The sequence below is a fragment of the Anser anser genome (genome assembly GCF_964211835.1).
Source record: "Anser anser genome assembly, chromosome: 3".
NCBI classification, from domain to species: Eukaryota; Metazoa; Chordata; class Aves; order Anseriformes; family Anatidae; genus Anser; species Anser anser.
The window spans coordinates 11,599,038-11,620,690 of NC_139722.1; the positions used below are offsets into that span (position 1 = coordinate 11,599,038).

The 21,653-nt window shown below is 39.2% G+C and overlaps 1 long non-coding RNA gene across 2 annotated transcripts; it reads left to right on the plus strand.

Moving 5' to 3' along the window:
• Nucleotides 1–677: 677 nt before the first annotated feature.
• On the plus strand, nt 678–20,780 carry LOC310897806. Of its 2 annotated transcripts, none has more exons than XR_014582602.1 (3): nt 678–3,100; nt 9,203–9,432; nt 14,511–20,780. It is a non-coding gene; the product is annotated as an uncharacterized lncRNA (long non-coding RNA). The 2 variants fall into 2 exon arrangements; XR_014582603.1 differs by lacking the exon at nt 14,511–20,780 and adding an exon at nt 10,518–14,501.
• Nucleotides 20,781–21,653: the final 873 nt, after the last annotated feature.

Sequence of the window (21,653 nt, forward strand, 5' to 3'; positions counted from 1 at the left end):
CCTCAAGATCTCTTTAACACTGCACTGCATTCAGCATATAAATTTTTGTCTCATGTCTGAAAGCTCCCTTTTTTTCCTTTGTATAATTTGACCTAATTCTCTTTCCTTAAGTCAATGGTATTTTTGCATTGCTGTAGGATCCTACTTTTGCTTTGGTGTAGGATCTTTTTCCTGCTTTATATAGCTGCAGCTCTTTCCAACAGCAAACATTTCATTCATTAAAAAAAAAATAAAAACACACCAATAAGCAAAATCCAGACTAAATATTTACTTTATTTACAAGCCAGATCTTAATGCAGTATCATCTTGGGATACTGGATACGTTGCTTTTCTTCAGATCTTCTTAAAACTTCAAGCTAAGAAATATAAGACAATTTAAATGTAAATCATTTAGCATATAAATTTGATTTTGATTTAAAAAATAACTGAATAATATCTGCCAAAATTTTAATGTAATGTATGCATTATTTTGGCTCCTTATATTAAAATGAAAGAAAATCCACTTTTTAATTATAATTTTAAGTTTTTGGAAAATTACTTTAAACTTCAGCCTCAAAGACAAGCCTTTTTTTTTTTTTTTAAAAAAAAAAATATATATATATATATATAAATTATTTGTGTCCAGGATTTTTTTTTTCTGGGAGAACATGGATGGAATTCACAGTAAAATAAATTTAATATAATTCCATCAATTATTTTTGGAAAGCTCACATGACATAGTCATATCCCATTAATTCACAGTGATCATTAGAAGGCCAAATGAAAACTACAGAATAATACAAACTAGAGCCAAAAACTTGAAATGGCTCACTACACAAGGCCACACTTATTTTAGGTTAAAAAAAAAAAAAAAAAGAAGAAGAAGGAAAAAAAGGCATATTTTTCCCCTTATTAACATTGTGTAATACTTTTAATTTAAATGACCATACTTTCTAAAACAATTTAAGGATAATGAATTCTCATGGTATAATGTTATGTGTTTATATTTTTTTTCTGGAACATTTCAGCAGCTTCAGACTCTCTGCTACAAACATGTAAAATGTTCTGCACTGCAAGGCAGTGGCAGACATAAAATTTCTCTTCTAAAGTTGCTGAAAACTCCAGAGTTTCTGAAGACAAATTTCTCTTGTTATCATACTTAGCATTTGTCAAGCTATTCCTTCCATTCTCTAACTCTCCCATAGTATATATACATATATATATGTATTAGTGAACGACAGAACTGCAAATCCAGTCCCACCCCATGAAAACTGGCCGTATGAAACTTTGCTATAGTGAAACTCCACTTAGATTGCAGCAAAATTAAAATCACAGAGCACGTTTCTGCTTTTTGAATGCGCACACTGCATTTGCAGAGCCTCTTGAAACTGCTGACAGCCAAGAAAACAGCCGCACTGAATGTCTTAATAGGTAATAATGCTAGCAGGGATTTCTGAGAACGATCACCAGTTCAGTTCCCCGTAGGAAGCAAGCAAAGGGACCAACTGTAGCTTTTGAACATTTAACCTAAGTTCGGCTCACAGTTAAAAGACAGATGTGGTGCGAAAGCTCCAATTCACAGTTAATAACTTCCCCCTCCTCAAACATATACAACAAAAAAAAAGAAGAGATTAAAAAGATATAAAGGCTTGTTTAGGCCAACAAGTTGTTAAATTTCTAGAGCAAGGACAATTTTCTAAGTACGATCATTTCCTCCAACAAGGTAACTCATGTAAACACCATCAGGGTCGTATTGTTTGTTCTGTGCTGCCAGATGGGGGATATAAACCATGCAGAAACAATTTCAGATTTCCACCCTGATTAGTTCATCTTGAATATTTTCACAGTGTGAATCTGGAAGTCAGAAGTTTACATAATGGTTATAAATTAGGGAGAAATCCTGCTGCCAAGAAAGTCACACTCAGACAAACAAACTGTCTCCTTCCTAACATGTTTTAGGTGTTGCTTATCAAACACATTCTCAGCTGTAGGTGGAAAAAAAAGAGCTTCAGCTCCTCATCGGTTTTTGGATTACTGTTTTCCCATCGCAGGCTATTTATTCCAAGCAGCGATTTACCCAGTTAAAAGCGGACACCTCTCCACACCGTCCCCATCAGCCAGGGAAGGGGGAGGCTTGCAACAGCCTGCAGCTCCCCCCGTGGGTCAGCAGAAAATCCACAGCTTGCAAAAGCCTTAGATGAGCTCTCAGCTGAATCCTCGTCCAGTGAGAAAATTCACTGGGAAAAAAAGCAAAACCCAACACCCCGAGTCTTTCTACCAGGTGGCTGAGTGAGAGACCTGGTCCTGCGCCTCTAAACTCCTCGTGTCCCAGAGGGTGGCTGCGGTGGAGGATGCTGCTTAGCACCTTGCGCCTTCCCAAACCTCTCCAAGGCACAGCTTTTGCTGGTTTTACAGTCATCCCAAAGCATAAGCCTTAAAAAACAGTATTATCTTACAAAATCTCAACAGATTGCCAGTTCTTATTAGAATCGATGGTTGTGGTTAAAATGAAAAAAATAAAATAGAAAACACAGTGTAGCCGTGCAGTAGACAAATACCAGAGGAAGGTCTATGCAAAGGGAGCTTTTGAGGAATAGACAGATGGAGTAGGCAAAAGGTGAAGTTTATACATTCTTTCCAATTGACTTGGCTGAGTGATAAAGCCAGCAAAGAGCTTGCTTTTATTCAGCAATCATTTTGATCTAAAATTCTTTGTGTACCAGTTACGTAATTGAAATTTCTGGTTATTATAAGTACAGGGGTGAATTCTGCCCTCTAATGTATGCACAAGTTCAGCTTTCCTTTAGGATCATCTGGGTTAATGTACGTGTGTGTCAGGACAGAGTTTAATATTATCTCCGTGGAACAGCGAACAACGTTAGGTCAAACAAGCCAGTTTCATTTAATACTAAGCATGTTTAAGAAGAAATGTCAGAGTTCAGTTCCGCTGGCTCGTGATGTAAATCAGGAATCAGTGAAGCCAGACACCTACCCTGCTCTTATACTAATTTTGCACTAGGATTACTCCGCTGAAATAAATCAGTTCTTTACCAGGAATCCACCCTACTGACATATGAGCAGTTCATAAACTTTATGCAAACTAGGAAATCATGCTATGCAGGTGAGTAAATTTATTCATGTGGTTTAACTACTTGCTACAGTTACATACTTTTGTGTTCCTGCTGCTGAATTATTTTGAGCTGAAAATGCCTTTTCTATTTAAAGGAAAGTTTTGCTGAAAAACCCTTTTTTTTCTCTTCTCTTCTCTTCTCTTCTCTTCTCTTCTCTTCTCTTCTCTTCTCTTCTCTTCTCTTCTCTTCTCTTCTCTTCTCTTCTCTTCTCTTCTCTTCTCTTCTCTTCTCTTCTCTTCTCTTCTCTTCTCTTCTCTTCTCTTCTCTTCTCCTTTTCTCTTCTTCCCTCTCTTCCTTTTTTTTCTCCTCTCCTCTCCTCTCCTCTCCTCTCCTCTCCTCTCCTCTCCTCTCCTCTCCTCTCCTCTCCTCTCCTCTCCTCTCCTCTCCTCTCCTCTCCTCTCCTCTCCTCTCCTCTCCTCTCCTCTCCTCTCCTCTCCTCTCCTCTCCTCTCCTCTCCTCTCCTCTCCTCTCCGCTCCTCTCCGCTCCCCTCCGCTCCTCTCCTCTCCCTTTTTTATCCTCTCATCTCCCTTTCCCATACCTCTCCTGACACATATGTAAAGACTATAGACTATACAAATGAAAAAGTCCTCAAATATATTTTCAAAAATTTCTAACCTGATAATAGGATAATAGGTTTTGATTTTTTTAGTGATTTTTTTATTATTATTATCGTTATTATTTAGATAGAAAGAAAATGAATGTTCTCCAGTTAACTGTTTTACATAAAGAAACTGTGACACTTTTCATACAGAAGAGCAGATCAATCCCTAGAGCATAGCAGACAGAATCCCACCCCATTTCATCTGTGGCTTATTTGGTCGGCTTTTGCCAGGTGGTAATGTTTGTGTTAGCATCTCTCCCCAGTATCAGTTGTATGAAAATATCCCCCGTGCTAAAGGACTTCAAAGAGGGAAAACACACAGTAAGGAGTGTTTGCTATACTTTTAGATGGGATTCCCATGATCACACTCAATGCATTTGCTGATTATTATTATATTTTTTTAATCCTCTACCAAGCTTGGGACAACATGTACCCACACTACCTGTTTCCCTGCCTCAGTTTCGGGGGGCTGAGGTGTACAGCCCCACAAAGCAGGGGCCAGATGGGCTACACAGCTGCAGGGTTCAGGCTCTGCTGTACCCACAGCCTTGTAGCTGCAGCTTCTGGAGGTGGAAAACATTTTCTCCTTCGAGCTGATGCCGGTGGCCGGACGTGTGAGCGCCCAAGGGGCCGCGGGGCTGCTTCGGCGCTGGGGCGTCCCGGCAGGGACCTGGCTGCTGCCAGGGCCCTTCGCCTCCTGTCCCCTTCACAAGCTGTTAAATGGCGCCTCCTGCCTACCAGCGAAAGAAAATTGCCTTGAAAAGCTTTGCCACTCAAGTTTTTGACCATTACTCCACTGGGGGTTTGCCCTTCACACCTCAGAGGTTGCACCTGAGATATCCTGGCGGGCAGTGTCCCCCCACCCTGACAGGGGACAGCGAGGTGGCCAAGGTGCTCTAGGGCAGAGGCCCAAGCTTTGCTTGGTGCCCCAGCACAGGTCAATATGTCTCCCTGCCACCCCCACGTCAGCTGTGGCCCCTGAGACACCCACAGGTGTCTAAAGTGATGGGCCTGGGATGGAGGGGGAGTTGTGCTGGGTAAGCACGGTCCCAGTGACCCACCTCACTGGCTCAAGGTCACAACAGGCCAGAAAGGATGAGATAGTTTCACCTAACTTTAGACATCTACAGTGTAGACATGCACAGGCCTACATCCACTCTGTGGTGCCTCTATGCCATGGGTGGGGAAGGGCAGGTACGGCCAGAGTCCAGCATAACTCACTCTTGAGCACACACCTGAACGGACCAGAGAAATTGCCCCCCATAAGTTCTTGTTTTCATTGATAAAGTGTTCAGGAACAGAAAACCGTATTGCAGAGGTCCAAAGTCTAACAGCAAGGTGAGCTGACCCTATTTGTAGATCCAAGGTATAGCAGACGCTGTCTGGTAGGACCTGGCCTCCTCTTGGATTATTTGTGCCTTCCTCTGCTTCCTGCCTGCATATCACAGAAAATCTGAGGAACACCTAACTATTCAGACACCCAAGTCACTGTCCTTGGTTAACACCTGGCAAATTTTGAGCCACTGCACTATTTGCTGCTGTGGTGCCATAGAGAAGTCTTCACTTTGAGGCAATACAGCATTTTGCATAGATGTTGATTGCAGAAGAAGAAAGGGAAGCAGAGAAGATCTTTCTTGAATGAAGAAATAGTGTCTGTATAATTGATTAAATATTTTTCTTTTGTTCTCTCTAGTGTTAGTTATCATAAATTGCCATGACCTCACAATGCTGATGACATTCATTCCTGCATGAGTTCTGCTGCACATAGGTTTAGGGCTGGATAAATTAAATGAGTTTAAGGATTTTTGGAGGATAATGATATAGCCAGGCTTCTATAGAATACATGCTGAAAACAAGGTTTTTTTTTTTTAATTTGTGTAAGGGAATGTGTTTTCACATGTAAGTACATTGGCTCCATTTTTTTTCCCCACTATATATCACAGTAACTCTTGAACAAAACTCAGGGGAAATAGGGCAAGCAGTATTAAGCCTCTGTACTTTGGTCTGCCAGAGTTAACTCTGCAAATTCTCAATTTTCACATTTTCAATTTTTTTTTTTTTAAAACAAATGTCTAATGCACCCAGTAAGCATTATATGAAGTGTAAATATTACAAATATAATAGGGACTATAATAGGTGATTTTAAACATAAGGCATAAATTGCTCACACATACTTCATTGCATCATTTCTTACATATATGGCAATATATTCAAGTGGATATAGAAATCTATTCCAGCGATATTGAAAAGGACACATTTTAGTCTTCACATCTAAACGTACTCCCCCTGAGCTTTCTACCCATAATATATAGAGTGCACCACCTGGACATTTCAGCCCTGAAGAAGATGACAGTACTTCAGTCTTTTCAAAACATCTCTGAACTATGTCAAGAAGCAGTCCTGGTTCTGCTCAGTTACGTTATTCAGTCCTGTGGATGATATCTATCTGGTCTATGAATGCTGATGAAATCAAAAAGTGCAGCATGTACCATAATAGCAGGCATTTGGATCAGCACATGCAATAAGTGTTCTCAGAATATCTCCAAGACTCACACTCTGCAAAGCATTGCCTGTCTCTTGTAAACACAACTAACTCAAGGAAGAATGTATAAACTCTCCTTTCACTCAGCTTTGCCCTTTTTCTCTCTTTAGTGGAGGAAGAATCTCCGCTTAATGCAGTTATATCTTTGGTGACTATACATCTGCAGCCTTTCAAGAGACAGTTGTTCCCTCTCAGGTTCTTCTTTCAGGTCCTAAAAATAATAATAATAATAAAAAAAGACCACAAAAACACAGACCATGAACCAAATCTTATCTAAATGGAGGCTTTCCTATGAAGGTGGAAAAAAGTATTTACCTGATTCCCAGCAATGATATTTCTATAATCTCTCTCTCATGCTAGGAACATCACATTTCTGCAATCATGCTGTCTGTAAGCCACCCAAAACACGCTGAGCAATTGTCACAACCTATTTCTGGATTTTCCAGAGGCTTTCAGGTTTATCCAGGTGTGCAGTCAGTCAGCTTGTGTAAAAGCATATCCATTGCAGATAACGTTCATCTCTTATATTACTGCTTTTTTTTTTTTTTTGTCTTTCTTTTCATTTAGAAAAGTCATACACTGAAAAAGAGATGGGCTGCAGGCATACTGTGACTGCTTAGAGCTTTTAATGCATTTGCCATTCACATGAGCAAAATTGAAAATTTTCACATGAGAAAAATTGAAATTTTTTGAGTTTTCATTAAAATAGAATTATCCTCTTTCTTTTTGTTTATAAGACATTTTGTTAAAAAAAAAGTTGTTAAAAAGAATCTTAAAGTTATTTTTTAAGTTTAAAGTTATTTTTTAAGCAGGCATATTATACCATATATATACAACAGGGAGTCCAAAAAGTTTCTTGAAGCTCTTCACATTTTTTTTAACGATGCTTTTTTTTTTTTTTTTTAAGATGTGAATAGAGAAATGGAAGACAAAATAACTACTGTGCTTGATAATTTCTCTATTTAAATAGCACCAAATAGATTTTGAGCTTCAAAAGTCTTTTACATGAGTTGGAGAACGGAAGTGTGAGTGGAAACCATTACCAGGACTACTACTTGCTGGAAACAATTTTCTGCAAGACTGGTTTCACAGTGCCACATCACATCAGATAACATTTTGATAATTATATCTTTTCAACATTAAGAAAGAAAAGGATTTTGCGATTTCTAAGTATAATTTGCAAAAATATAACAGAATTCAGCATGAGCATTGCTGAAAACCGTAAAACCACAAGAACCAAGAATGTGTTCATAAGCATATTTCAATGTGACAGCCATTGCTATGCCGGTTTCCTCACAGCTATTCATATGCTTATTGGTCAGGTAAGAGTTAATTGGACTCTGCAAAAAATCAGAAGTAGCCACTGAAGAGAAAAGCTTATTAAAGCCTTGTATAGAAAATACTGGTAAAATACCAAGTCATCACAATTGGCTTATCGTGCTTTATCAGAGTGGCCGAAGAAATATTTTCTATTTTGCTTTTTTAAATAATAATAATAATAATAACTTTGAAAACAACAGCAACAAAACTTAGGCTGAAACTGAAGGATATTTCTGCCCCCCCCATGTACAGAAAGAAATAATTTTTCAGCAAAGTGATTGTTTTTCACATTGAGTATGCAGCATTAAAACACATAAGGAAATCTTTTCTGAAAGTCAGAACATGTGTAGCTACAATTACAATGCCTATAGTGCATTACAATGCCCAAGTTTAATTGGGAAACTCACTGTAGAAGACACTTAGAATCATAACAGGCTTCTTTAATCAGCGATGTCTGTTCCAGTCCTCTTCATCAAAGGCAACGTGGGCAACTCCATGGCAGACAGCAGCAGGACCAGGTTTGTAGGCAGTAAACCGCAAGATTTGCCATATTGTACCAGCGGAGTGGGCTCTGGTCTAAGCAGACATTGCTGGGGCTGAGGAGTCAAAGGCAGGGATGCTGCCCTGAGAGACATCAGTTCTGTGGTTGCAGCAGTGGTCGGTGGGGGAATTTTAGCTCATTTAACAGCTCCATCTCTGTAAGTGCTTGTGTGGGTGATTCAAGAGCATCACAGTCTGCTCAGACTCAGTGTTCCTCACCAACACTCTCTAACTGCCAAAAGTGGAAGATGGGAGACGGACCACACATAGCCACAGCTCCTGCATGTTAACAATTAAAATCTGCTTGAAAAAAAATTAACAATGAAAACTCTTAGCTATGTCATATTCATTCCCTCACACATGAATTACGAGGTGAGCCCTTACTTATGCACATATTTTTGATATCACACTTCCCACACTGTAACATAGTCTCATTTTTGTATTTATTCAATGTAGGCTGGCTGGCAGCAAATGATACACTTTGGGTTTTCATGAATATGTTATGTGCACATAAATTTGGTGTGGTGGACGGAAGAGAGACCATGGGTCAGGCACATGAATAACTAAGAAATAGAAACAAGTAATGGCCATTATATCATTTTTTTGTCTTCTCACAGCATGTTGAAGACAGAGTTGACTGGATCACCTGCACCCTGTAGCTGCTCATATATGTAGATGCTGCAAAAAGAATTTGAATTAATAGCTATGGGTGGCCTTTAGGTCATGGGCAGTAGCTGCTTAGATTTCCCTGCATCTATTTCCAAAGTAAAAAAATTGCCTACACTTGATGCCCATCAAACACGTGGGGCAATAAAACAAAATGAAATAAGATTAAAGTAAAATAAAATAAAATAAAATAAAATAAAATAATTACAGAATGGGAACCAGCAGCAAGAAGAAAGTCTTACAATTAGAGACCAAACCAGAGGTTCCCAGTGCTGTGTAGTAGGTCTATGTCAACACAGTTCAGGCTGGTACAACATAATGGTGTGTGCACAGGCTCCCTAATATGGCTAATACATGAGCTTGTAGGCTTGCCTTAGTTCATAAAACAACTTCCCTGTCATGGATCCTCCACATTCTTGTAGGTCTAGTGGCAAGGTCATTGTGCTCCTCCTATCTGGCTTTGGTTCAAAGATGCTCTTGGGAAGAGATCCTGTCTGTGCAGCAGGAGGAGTGTTTGCCCTGTGCCTTCCTTCTGCTTGGTTTCCTCCAACACTCCTGAAGGCACTGTTTCCAGGATGGTGTTCTTAGAACAGTCGCTGCTGACAAAACAAACCCAAAGCCAGCTCTGCTCTGTGCAGCACCATCTATGCAGGTGAGTGATACCAAGAAGCTATTTACAAGGAAGGGGCAAGAAGTGTATCGTACATGCAGTGGGGTGGCATTTGTCAGGCTCAGTGTAGCCAGCTGTAGTCTGAAGGATTGCAGCAGAGAGTCTCCCTATGCTCCATCCCTTTGTGCTCAGCAGCTGGAGGTAGGTAGTTCCAGGGTACATGGTGATTCATTTAGCAAGTAGATGTAAAAATGGGTCAGATTCTTCACATTGTAAATACACTTTATCTCCATTAACTATAAAGGATATCCCCAATGACTAGCTCAGATGTTGGTTCCTACATTTTAAGCAGAAAATTAGAACAAAATGAGTTCCACCTAGACCTAGACTACAAATTAGGAAATGAGATGCTTTTTTTTTTTTTTTTTGGGGGGGGGGGGGCGGGGGGGATTGTTTGTTGGATTTGTTTTCTTTTTTAAACAAAGCTCCAGCAATATCTTTTCTATTATTTATTTTTCAAAAATACAGACATTAAAAATGCAGATTGCACACGCTATGGAGTGCTGATGTTTTCACAAAAAAATAAGGGTTTAGTCTTTGACATGGATGAGCCATTTTGGAGAATCTCTGGATCATGAGGAAGTTTCATGAAATGGAAGGAAATTAAAAAAAAAAAAAAAGAATGAAAATATCAAAGAAAAGTAAACAATCACATCCAGCCACAACTAGAAAACTTTCAGATGCCCTTCTATGCCCAACGTAGGGTTAGTTTAGGTTAGTTCACCAACTATCATTTATTGGTAGGGTTTCTTGACTTCCATAGTAACACAAGCTTGCTCCAGCTAAACATTTGTTGTACAGTTTCTCAGTGTGATTCTTCCCATGACAGTTGTGGCACAAGTTCAGCAGCAATCACCAGATGGCACTGTTACAGTTTCTTTATGAATAATTTTAATGGTCTTTCACAAGGAGCTGTTGCAAGTAGCAGAAAGATCAATTTCAGGCTTAGTATATTAATCATATTTAGCATATAGGCTTTGGTTCTCTTGATTTTGGGTTTGTTTTCTTTTTCTTTCTTTTTTTTTTCTTTCTTTTTTCTTTTTCTTTTTCTTTTTCTTTTCCCCTAGGAGCCCCACACTGATGTTTGGGTTGAAATTCTTGACAGCAAAGTTTTGTGGCAGTGCTTTTTGTGACAAGTTCCTGTCAAGACTGATTTATACGGCAAAATCAAACAAGCAACATTAAAAATAAACCCTGATGTGCCTTGCTAATTTCTTCTATGTAAAAAATGATGTATTACAGCCTGAAATCTGCTGTGGCTCTCAACAAAGCCACATTATTATGGTGCTCTCTTGTCAATAGATTTATGAAGTTTTGCGGATTTGGAAACAACTATATCCAAGCTATATATATGAAAAAAAAAAAAACAAACTTCTCTTTAAGTGGATAAAGATTGGAGAACTGTCAGAAGGTTACAAAGCTTAATGAAAGATAGGTCAAATTTCAGAAGCTTACGACTACAAATTTCATGTGAGCATCGTTTGTTGGGAAATATTAGGTATTTTCTCCTTCTAGCTCTAGCTTGGCATGTTGAAAAAAACATCATGTACCATCTTAACAAGGATAACAAAGGAAATCATTTTTAACACTGAAATTGTTTCAAACTAAAGTTTCCTTTAAATTTTCTAAAGTTCATAGTGTTTGAATCACTTTCTACATTTTCAATGATAACTCAGGAAAGAAATGAACTATTTATCTGGAGGTGAAAATAATTGTGCTGCATTTTCAACCACTGCAGTTGTGTACATTATGTTGTTTATTTATATCAAGTCAGCCATGTAACTCTCAGGTACAGTATCCAGATGCTCCCATCTGCATTTCTAGACTTCTGCTCCAGTTCTTGTGTCACCTGCTGAAAGAAAACAATCTGACTGTCTGCAGATTGAGCAGCCACTTCTTTGAAGCAGTTACCAGTGCAGCCTCTGACTCCAGGTCTCTGCCAGCATGCGTTCAACCAGCCTGCAGACATCAGTAGCTGGCTTTCCCCTACTCTGAGGCTTCACGTTAAATTGCTGTTGAGACTCCATGACATAAATTAAGAACAGAAAAACCAGTTTTAAGCTTACGGCTCTGAAGAAATCACCAAACGAGTTCTATTTTGGCAGCCTGCTGCTCACAACTCAGAAAATACGACAGCAAAGCAAATCACATGTCCAGTGTGTGTTTTATAACCCTGCTCAGACTAAGCCATCTTGTAGGCACATGCTTGACTATTTTTAGTGGCTGTGCTCCCGCATATATGGCAAAGTCCTTTAGCATTGGCTACTCACTAGGGGCTACTTGAAAAGTAGCAAGAGATGTCAGTTGCTGGAATTTTGACTGAAAATAATAATACCTGGATTTCAAATTTGCTGCACAGATTTGCCAAAGTGCAAATGAAGTCAGCTCTGGCAATGTGATGATTCACTGATTGCTGCCTTCAGCCATGAAAGCTCAGGATCTGACTGTGTTTTATTTTCATCACCATTACAGCATTATTTTAAAGGTACACCATTGCTCGTGGGAACGTTGGTTTTCTAGGGTGTGCATCTGGGAATCAAACATTTCTTCCCCAGCTCCAAGCAGGCACTGTGGCAAATCCAGAGGACCTATAACTGACACATCCCATTAGTCATAGAAACATCCCACTAAAATTAGCGGCAGCTTTTCATCTTTATGGGCCTCATGCCTCGGTCCATATGTAGAACATACAAAATGGATTTTTCTTTTCTTGGCATGTAACCCCGTCTTTCCGGTACTTTGGTTCCAGACCTTCATGAGCAACGCAGGTGGCTTTTGTTGCTCCACAGCTCATATTCTTGACAGTTACTGCATCTACACAATACTTCTGGATTCAGCCAGGCTGAAACATTCTCACAGTTACTTAAGATTATCAGCATTAGCACATAAATATAATAATAATTAATAATACTTTGGCTTCTTGAAGATCCCCTGTGCTGCTCTGTTGGCTCTGTTTCAACAGCACCTAAAAAAGATGACAGCAAGGGCTCCCCCATCCCTGTCTTGTTTTTAAACTATAGATGGTTTGTTTCTTAGGTGTGCAACAAAAGTGCAGCCAAAAGCTACTGCGATTTTCACTTTCACGACCACCTCACATTTGGGACTGTATCTGTTTATTCATTTGTTGGGTCTCAGCTGAAGACAGTTCAAACCTGATTTTTGGAGGTGTTGGCCACTTAACAGCTTCCATGTGAGCCAAGGAGAACTGTGACTGTGCAGCACTGTTCTTAATGTAGCTTATGGTTTTTGAAATGAGCATGCTCTACAAGAGCCCATTTCTACAGTGTTTACCTCATCTTTATTCTGAGTCTAAATTTATAACAAAAAATGACCTGAATTATTTCTGCATCATTCACTGCCTTTGTGAAATTAATAAAGAACACAAAGAGATACTTTACTTCATTAATGCATATCAAAAAGAAAATCCAAGTCTTCTCAACCCTGCAATTCTTGATTTTCTTGTTTGTTGCCTCAACATACAGGTCAAATACAGAGTAAGACTCTCCTTTTCCCGTGGAATGGTTACTCTGAAGCAGGGATCAGGCTGTGGTGAGACCTCTGCATCCCCATTGCTTTACCTGGCTTATGCACTCAGGATTTTATTTCCCAGTGCAATCAATATTCAAATCTTCCAAAGCACTTTATCTACTCAGAAAAGACAGCAACGTGCCAAATTTCCCTAGATGAAGTCCCAAAGCCACATTTCTCACTTTCAAAAGGAAACAAATATATAAATAAATAAAATAGAACTGCCTGGATAAAAAACTCAAAACAGTACTTGGAGCTAACTAATAACACAGGTATCACTTTTCTTTTTTTTTTTTTTTTTTTTTTAATCATACCATGCAACGGAATGCAATAAGAATAATGGTTGTACCCATTGAGAAATAGAAAAGGTGGTTCATTTTGGTTTGGAAAGAAACAGCAGTGTGTCTTGGTGTTGCTAATAAAAGCTTTTAGGGTTTTGCTCCCTGCAGGCTTCATGGCAGTAATCAGCAGTGCTTCTGTTAGCTCATTATCAGCATTGCTGGCAGCAGAGGAGGGAGAATTGGTTGCACATTCTGATTATTATTGTCATTGTAACACTTTATATTAAGTCTCCTTCAACAAAGGATTTACAAACCGCATTAGAGACAGTACATCAATAGAAGCTGTTACAGAATCACACTGTAACTATACAGACTGATTAGTCTTTTATTGACAGCCTATGAAAAATTTACTAACCACCCACTAACTGTTTGTAAACGGAGCTGAAGTATTCAGACTCATATATTTGAAGAACACGAGGGACCGTTCAGAGGATATACTCCAGTTTCTCACTGAACACAGGTCACAATGTCTTGCCAGAAGAGTCCTGCGGTGAGCCAGCCGTTTCTGGATGAACTAGTGCATCTTTCCTAGAACATCATCCATTCTGGACCTGAAGTTTTCAAGAATCCTTAACAACTCAGTATTTAAACTTGTAAGAAACAGAACTCATGCAATTCCAGATTTCAGTTATTGAATAGCCTGCAACAGTAAAGATCCTTCCATTACTGCAACCTTCACCCGTCTCTCTTACTCTTTCTTTCACTTGATCTATGTTCTATAAAGTAAAAAATCATTACCCAATATTTAGGTTTTGGTAGGATTTGATCTCTGTCCAAACCAGAATTCAGTCATGCTGAAGGCAACACATCCTTTCAAAGATTACATAGGCAACATGAAACAGATGGATAAAAACCTTGGAGGCTGGCCACAGAGAAGAAGGTAAAGGAGTAATGGGATACATACAGCTCTGAGCCACTCACATGCCACAGTGAGATGTTTCCCCATCACTGCACCTGCAGAGGTACCTCCTTTTGGAAAGCCCTATGAAAAACGTCTGAAAAACTAAAAGAATCACTGTACATTAATTGTGTAGCAGATAATAAGTGCAAGCTCTGCCCACATCACCGGTATTCCTCTATTCATGAGCTATGGATCATAACCTGCATTTCTTACGAGGCTGCTCTGCCTTCCCTACTCCCTCCTATGCTTCCCTGTAGCAACCTGTTTTTTTTTTTTTTTTTTTTTTTCAGAGCACACAGAGAGGCCTGGCATGGAAACCCCAAGGTGCTCTTCAGTTTGTGTCCTAAAATAAATTGGATCTCCTCTTGTTTTTCTTGAATAAGTGCAACGCATTCTAACTATTTTTTGCCAAGGTGTTTAGAAACAGTAAAGCTGGGAGATGAAGAGCGCTGGCAGACTGGGCTTGAAGTAGTGTGCTTACTGCAATGGTATTCTCCAACCAGCTGTTTCTGTTTCCCTGTAATTTGTTCAGGATTTGCATCAGGACCTCTGAGTTCACCTTCTGCAAAATATTTGTTAAATTTTTTTCTCTCTTTCTCTGAGACAAGTGCTCCCGCCTCCACCCTGACCCAACCTCTTTTTAAGGAAAATAATTTGCCAGTGGATTGGAAACAAATTAGTACCATGTTGGCAGAGCTGGTCTGCTTGATTCCCAGACACGTTCCTTGTACTAGCTAATTTTTTTCATTGTGAAAATAACAGAGGTGGAATGACATGTATTCAAGGATCTCCTTCAACAGAGGCAGATCTAAAAAGAATGTATTCATCCTCCACAGTTGTAAATGTGGTGTGTTCCCACTGGCTACAGTATACTCCGGACATCATAAGGATTGTGAATCTTTGGAGAACTCACAATTTAAGTTTCAGTGACAGGCTGTCTTCTTAAAATCTTAATTGAAAAATATTATAGGATCTGCTTACAGACTTCCATTTACATACATCTGCCTAATTCCTTCTTTCTTACAAATCTTAGACTATTTACCATGGTCATGAGATTTAATTTTTGCTATGTCCTTTAGACATCAAGACATTTTCCTGATGTAGGGAAGCTGAGGTATAACAATGGATGCAATTCACACATGAAGTCTGGGTTGAAATAAGAAATAGACGATTAATTTTCACCCATTTTTATAAAAACAAAGTTCAGATTTTTCACTTCAACACATCTTGAGGTTAAGCTAACTAAATCTAATGTAAAACTGAAATGAAGAAAAAAAAATCTAAGGTAAATGAAGTATTTTAAGTCAAGCAGAGTGTTTAATTTGATCAGAACTGAAAAACCTTTTCTTTCATTTTCATTTTGGCAAAAACAACAAAGAGGTCATTTTGGGTTGACCTGAAATAATTTTTTTCTTAGTTCAGCCAAAGAGTGGAAAGATTAGTTATTTAGACAGCACTACTCCTAAATTCAACTGCTATGCCATTTCCAGCAGGCTATCCTTCCTGCCTTAAATGAGCTTTTCATCCTTATATATACGTTTATAACAACTGATGAGAGAAATATTGAGTAATCACATAGGTCCCAGTCAAAGTTTCAAAATTCCTTTAACTGTTTGACCTTCCTTTCTTGGAAGTGAATCCTATGTATGTGTAATTTATTCATAATTCCAGTTCATGAGACTTTTTGTTGTTGACTGTGGCCATTTGTTGTTGTTGTTTTAAAAATAAAAGCTTTCCATATTAATTTGTTCCATCTCTTGCTTCGTGGGACATAATTTACAGTGATGTGCCTGGCCCTAAATGAATGCAGGTTAGCTTACAGTAGGAAGGACTGCTGGAAAAAATACAATGAATTGTCCCAAAAATAAACAAACTTAACTTTTCAATTTGGGTTCTGCCAATGGCTCTTTGATAATGAATATAAAGGAGCAGGATGTTTGCTGACCATGCTACAGATGTCTAATATTTCAGTCATGTCGAATGAATCACTTTGGTTCTGTTGGCTCATAGAGAAGTAAATAGTCTTTTTCTGATTCATCTTCTAAAACGATATTACTTTGGAGAAGCTATTTGTGAAACTGAGTGCACGGAGCAGTCTGTTTGTTCTTTTTAATTCCTTCCCCGTTTTTCTACTTATAACACCTTTTCTGACATAAGCATGTGCAGCATAAACTTTGTGTCATGTGTTATAAGGTAGAAAATCTAAAATGCTAAACACACTAGTGTACTTTGGGTAACACCTACAATCATAATGAAGTGTTTCCTGGCACACTGCATTCTGCACCTTAAATCACTTTTATATTGAGCTCCAAAAGTTTAAGGTCTTTTCTGAGTTACACGTCTCTGTTAGTGCCTGAGGAAAGGGAGCTGGGCCATGGTAGACAACTTCTTCCCAGGGCAGCAGGTGGAGGTGGCTACCAAGATCAGCATCACCAGCTTGTGGTGTTGGGCTGAATTGTGTCCAGAGGTGCTACCCAACATTGGGACAGGAGTGCACCCAACATTGGGACCAGAAGAGTGATGTTCTGCCAAGCAAAGCTGTAGAGAGGGCAGCCTCTTGGCCTGAGCCAAAGAGGGATGAGGAGCAGCTGATGGCAGAAATGTCTTTTACCAAAACACCAGGTTCCAGAAGAAATTTGTTTGGAGCTTAGCATTAAAACCCCATTTCAGTGCTGTATTTAACTGTGTGTCCATCTCTGAGAATATGAGGCACTACTTTAAAGTCAGTGGGATTTCTCACATTCTTAAAATGGGTATGCACTTCAGAAGCTAATTTGGAGTATTTTCAAAGTTTTTTAGGAACAAAGAATGCTTAGAGAGAACTGATACGGTAGAAGACGAGAAAATGGCAAAAAGAAAAAAAAAGTAAAAGAAAAAAAGAAAAGAAGAAAATTAAAACATCAAACGTCAGAAAAAAAAAATTGCACAAAGTCTGATAATTGACCCAGACATCCATAATTCGGACAGAAACCTAGGCACATTAATACATATTAGATATAACATGAATTTGAAATGCACTGGAAGCATTGCAAGTGTCTAAACTATATTAAAAACACCTAACTTGAGAAGATAATACACTTTTTCCTTGATTACACAGGAATTAAATGGGACAGATTTATATTTTAATTGGCAATGATGATCTTCATTTTCAAACTTTTCAAATTTGCTGATTGCTAAACATTTACCAGAACTGCCTGACCTTCTGATAGCCCTGACCACCTACAGGCCATAACTCCTATTCAAATTAGACTGCATGCAATCTCGTCTTTGACAATTACCAAACTACAAGAAAGTTGTTGGCCTTAAGGGAAAGATAAAAAGACCTAAATTTCCATTGCAAATCAGTATGATTTGGATAGACATTATTAGATAATATTATAGGTGTTGTCAAGGTTGCTTTCCATATGACGGTGTATTTTTCAACTATTAATTGTATCTGTCATTTTATTAGCATTAAACTATTACTGTTACTATTGATTTAGTACCATGAATAAAATCCTTTAGCAGTATTCATTTTTGCTGCTTTTAATAACTCAGAAATGCTAGAAAAGGTTGTTCCACCAATACAATTCCAACAACTTGTGTCTACCTCCACAACCTCATGTAAATGTCTTAAAACTAATGGACTTTAGTATCAAGATTGATCTACCAAGCTGCAGCAGACTAGTAAAAGCTAGAGATAAAACAGGTTTACAGCCCACTGTGCTAAGAACACAGAATATTTAAAAGATTTCACAATAATCTAGGTGGAGAAAGGAAATAGTCGTGAAAGGGAAAAAATGTGTACTGTTGGGTACATAGAAAATACTCATTATTTAATGCTATGAAATTAAAAGAAAAAAGCTAGGGCTAGAAGGAAAGTTATATGAGTTTAATTAAAATAGGTTTTAAAGTTTGTGAATTAAGGAGTTGATTTTTTTTTTTTTTAATTAGCTTGACACGCTCTTCTTCAAGTTGCATCTCTCCAAAGTAAAGCTTAAGGCCATCCTAAAAAACCAGCAGATCCTGACCCTTTAAAACTCACCTCTGATCTTGGAACAGAGCTTCCATGTTTCACATGAATGCAGTCTTCCCTCCCAATCTATTTTGGATTTTTTACAATCTCCATGTTATCCAGGAAGTCTCTGAAGCTCAGCTCCTACCAGAACAGTTTTATACCTTATACCTTTGACAGGAACTGCTGGCATTCAACTGCAGAAAGCTGACATGATTTAGGAGGGGATAAAACATGTACATGTTTGTTGCTTGAATTTTACAGCTCTGCAGGGAATGAGAATCTTTTTTTTTTTTTTTTTTTTTCCCACATAGGATTTAAAACCTTGGCTTTGTTCCACACTTGAAAATTTCAAAAATTCTCTGCAAGGAGATTGCAAGATTAAATTAATTTGGGATCAATTGAAAGGTTCAGTTTGACCAAAACAAAATCCTTTTAGCTTTTTTTTTTTTTTTTTAACATTATATCATAATATATTTAATATATATTTATAATATATTTAATAATATATAAAATATTTATAATATATTTATATTATATATAACAGCTTAAAATATTCAATGATAATCCTAATGCTTTAAGGGAAGTCCTGAACACATGGCATAATGTAACTGATACACTGATGTCTATCTGAGTTTATGGAAACCCTAAAACAACAACTGTGGGAGATGTGAAATGAGCTATACATCCTGACCTGTGTACAGGAGTGATATTTGATAATATTAATATTTAAAATAGTTTATTAAAGATCATGAGAGAAGGAAAAAAAAAAAAGAATAGGAGAAATGGAAATGATATTGGGAGAACCAAGTATTGAAAGAGGCAAATTTTTTTTGGTGCTATGAGCAAACTCTATTTATTAAAAACATTATGTCTTTACATAGTTATAAGTGCTCTTATATTGTCATACCTATCATAGAATCACAGAATTGTAGGGGTTGGAAGGGACCTCGAAAGATCATTGAGTCCAATCCCCCTGCCAAAGCAAGTTGCTTAGAGCAGAAATATTATTATTATATTATATACTTATATATATATTATATACACTATATTATTACCAAGACAAGAAGAATCAGGCCTTCAGCAATAATGAAGCTCTGTTAAGGAGAAGTAGATGTTCAAGAGCTGAATTATTTGGAATCATCACAACCAGCACTGGTTTAATATGCAGTCATACTTAAGTATTTGCATCGAGTGGTAGAACATTTTGGTATATCTTTTAACCTGTGCCATCAGAAGAGTTTTCACTCTCCTCTGTCACATTGCTACCACTTCCAAGAACATGAAGAATAGAAATATAATCAGGAACAGTCAACATTAGCAGAGCTAAACCCAGCTATGTTTGATGAAGACATGAGCATCTCTGCGCATAAGGGTGTAATACACTCTGACTTCTATAAAATTGTTGAGATCATTTCCCACACCATTCCCTTTTGTAAGCTGAGGAAATCTGGGCTGGACAAACTGTCTGCAAGATGGATTGAAAATCCATCCTGCCAGAGCACTTCATTTTAATTAATGGTGCAACAACAAATTGGCAGGCAGCAACAAGTAGAGCATCCTAGGAGTTGATACTAGGACTGACATTGTTCAGTATCTTAGTTGATGACCTCGATAATGATACATAATACACCCTTGACAAATTTGTACAATACTTAATTAAACAGAGAAGCCAGGGGTTGATACACTAAACAGGAGAGCTCAAAACCAGAGGGACCCAAAGAAACTTGAGGACTATGCTAACAGAAGTCTCAAGAAGGTCAGGAAGGAGAAATGCAAAGATTTGCACCTAGAGCAGAGTAAACACAATCAAGTAATCAACTGGCTGAGCAGCAGCCTTGTTGGAAAGGACTTTGGGTATCTAGGTGGACCAATAGCCAACTTGGTGCTTTTATCACAAGTACAGGAAACTGCATAATGGGTTACACTAGGAGGAGTGTGTCCAGAGGAATGAAGGAAGATGCACCTCCATTCAGCAGCTGTGGAGATGAAGTGGTGATTTAACAACATCCTACAAGTATTTGAAGGACATTTACAGTAACAATAGGTCCAAGCTCTTCTCATTAGTAGCAGACAGTTTAAGAAGGAGCAAGAGCAACTTCTTGCAGCTTGGGAAGTCCACCTTGAAAGAAAAAAATCTTCAATAGGAGAGTAGAACAACACTGGAAACCACATCCAGGTGGAAGATCTGTCTTTGGAAGGTGTCAAGATTTGCCTCAAGTTAACCTCAGCTAGTCTGATCTACTGCTGTTAATAGTCAGGCATTGATGAGGATATTGCAATAAACCTCCAAAGATCACTTCCAGTTTCCTTGATTCTATGATTTACTGTCCTTCCCTTCCCTTCCCTTCCCTTCCCTTCCCTTCCCTTCCCTTCCCTTCCCTTCCCTTCCCTTCCCTTCCCTTCCCTTCCCTTCCCTTCCCTTCCCTTCCCTTCCCTTCCCTTCCCTTCCCTTCCCTTCCCTTCCCTTCCCTTCCCTTCCCTTCCCTTCCCTTCCCTTCCCTTCCCTTCCCTTCCCTTCCCTTCCCTTCCCTTCCCTTCCCTTCCCTTCCCTTCCCTTCCCTTCCCTCCCCTCCCCTCCCCTCCCCTCCCCTCCCCTCCCCTCCCCTCCCCTCCCCTCCCCTCCCCTCCCCTCCCCTCCCCTCCCCTCCCCTCCCCTCCCCTCCCCTCCCCTCCCCTCCCTTCCCCTCCCCTCCCCCTCCCTCTCCCCCTCCCCTCCCCCCCTCCCTCTCCCCCTCCTCTCCCCCTCCCCCTCCCTCCCTCCCTCCCTCCCCCTCCCCTCCCCCTCCCCCTCCCCTTCCCCTCCCCCTCCCCCTCCCCCTCCCCCTCCCCCTCCCCTTCCCCTTCCCCTTCCCCTTCCCCTTCCCCTTCCCCTTCCCCTTCCCCTTCCCCTTCCCCTTCCCCTTCCCCTTCCCCTTCCCCTTCCCCTTCCCCTTCCCCTTCCCCTTCCCCTTCCTTTCTTCTTAGAAAAATCAACAGTTCAGAAAATTTCCTTTCTGACTACAAAGCCATGTACACTCCTTAAAACAGGCAAGGGTCTTTGAAAGTGTAATTTGAAAATAATATGACTACACAGGAAGGTAAAGTTAAGAGCCGAGCTAATGTGACTTTCAAAATCTTTGTTGTTTAGGACAATGCATAGCAGACAATAGATTTCACTTGATCCCTATATTGTATACTTTTTACAGCAATTGCAATAAACAATTTAAATCCCTTCCTTCCTTCCTTCCTTCCTTCCTTCCTTCCTTCCTTCCTTCCTTCCTTCCTTCCTTCCTTCCTTCCTTCCTTTCTCCCTTTCTCCCTCCCTCCCTCCCTCCTTCCCTCCCTTCCCTCCCTTCCTTCCTCCCTTCCTTCCTTCCCTTCTTCCTTCCTTCCCTCCTTCCCTCCTATGTAGATTTCGTAAAATAAAGAACACCAAGTGTAGGATGCTATTTCCAAA